This window comes from Ailuropoda melanoleuca, chromosome 1, assembly GCF_002007445.2.
Source record: "Ailuropoda melanoleuca isolate Jingjing chromosome 1, ASM200744v2, whole genome shotgun sequence".
Taxonomy (NCBI): Eukaryota; Metazoa; Chordata; class Mammalia; order Carnivora; family Ursidae; genus Ailuropoda; species Ailuropoda melanoleuca.
The window spans coordinates 147,008,553-147,010,456 of NC_048218.1; the positions used below are offsets into that span (position 1 = coordinate 147,008,553).

Below are 1,904 nucleotides of genomic sequence, written 5' to 3' on the forward strand. Positions count from 1 at the left end.
ACTCATAGCAGGTCTACATTGAGGACATTCTGAGGGGCTATGCAAATTGGTGGTGAACAAGAAATGTTAGTAAATGTAGTAGGATCTATGACATTGGAGGAATCCTCTGGGCAAATGAGCAGAGGGGAAGAAAGCACCTTCAATTCAGTTTTAAATTTGGCTACATTCCACTGCTGGAATATGTCTGATTCCTACCCCAAATCTCTACGCCTCTAACAAAACTGTTGTCCTTAGAACCCTGTTCGGTGACTAATTTGGTGAACCAATTTATGTTTAGTGGTTAACACTGCTTCAATGTATTATTTGTCTTAAATAATATATTTTCATGTCCATAAGACTCTTCCATGCCCTACCTCCTGTGAACCAGTGAGAAGAAGCCTATTTAACTTCATATAAACTATATTGTGCTTTGTCTACTGATTTTAAAATATCTAGAAGTTTTGAGATTTTGTCATAAGGTCAATAATAGAAAGGAGTGATTGCTTACTCACAGTGAAATGGGGCAGTGAGGAGGGGCTATGAAGTGGTAGACCCACACATGAGGATGGGTCTTGCCACTAGCATTTCATTATGTGCGCTAGTTTAATCACTTACCCTCTTTAGCTGTTATCTTTACCCTTATTTCATAGGTAAGAAAGCCAAGATTCCTAGAAATCAAGTGACTTGCTGAAGATCACAAGATGTTAATCCTAAATTACTACTGCCTTGTAACAATTCGCTTCATAACTTAGTGGCATAAAACAATCATGTTATTAGGTTCCCGGATTATGTGGACTTGATATGTGAGAAAGGTTCAGCTGGGCCATTCTGTCTTGGGGTCTCTTACGAGGCTGTGGTCAGATATCAGCTATACTGAAACACTTAGGGGCTGGAGCAGTTGAAAGCTGGTCTCCCTTTCTCTCTCAAGATATACTGATATCAAGATATCTGTCTATAGCTCTCTTCACACTGGAACCATGGAGGGTGCAGAAGAGAAGAAAAAGAAGGTTCCTGCTTTGCCAGAAACCCTTAAGATAAAGCAAAGGAATTTTGCAAAGTTGAAGATCAAGCATCAAGAGAAAGAAGTTTGTCCAAAAGATGCTTCAAAAGGCAAGGAGGAAGCTGATTGATGAAAAAGCTAAGCATTACCACAAAGAAGGGGTATAGAACTGAGATTTGAATGGCCAGGATGGCAAGTAAAGCTGGCAACTTCTATGTATCTGTGGAACCCAAATTGGATTAGTCATCAGAATCAGGAATCAATGGTGTGAGCCCAAAGGTTTGAAAGGTGTTGCAGCTTCTTTGCCTTTGCCAGATCTTCAATAGCACCTTTGTCAAGCTCAACAATGCTTCAGTTAACATCCTAAGGATTGTGGAACCATATATATAGCATGGGGGTACCCAAACCTGAAACCAGTGAATAAAGTGATCTACAAGTGTGGTTATGGCAGAAGCAACAAGCAGCAAATTACCTGACAGACAGCACACTGATTGCTTGAGCTCTTGGTAAGTATGGCAGCACCCGCAGGGAGGAGGGTCTGACTCAGATCTACACTGCTGGAAAAACATTTCAAAGAGGCAAACAACCAACAGCCCTTCGAATTATCTTCTCCAAGACAGGGAATGAAGAAGACGACCTCCGATTTTGTAGAAGGTAGAGATGCTAGCAATGGCAACAGAGAAGATTAGATCAATAGACTTATCGAAAGGATGAACTAAGATATCTACCGTGATTATTTTTGTAATCTGGTCAATTAATAAATGACTACTTTCAAGTTCAAAAAAAAAAGGTATTTATCTACCTACCTAACCTACTTACCTATCTATCTAGAGAGAGCTCTCCATGTGAGCTAGTGTGGGCTTCCTCATAGCATGGCAGCCTCAGGACAACTTGGATTGCTTACGCAGTGATTCAGATTTTCGAC

General features: G+C 40.5%; 1 pseudogene; it reads left to right on the forward strand.

Annotated features, from left to right (window-relative positions):
• Positions 1 to 956: 956 nt before the first annotated feature.
• Positions 957 to 1,698, forward strand: LOC100483350 (annotated as a pseudogene).
• The last annotated feature ends 206 nt before the right edge of the window (positions 1,699 to 1,904 follow it).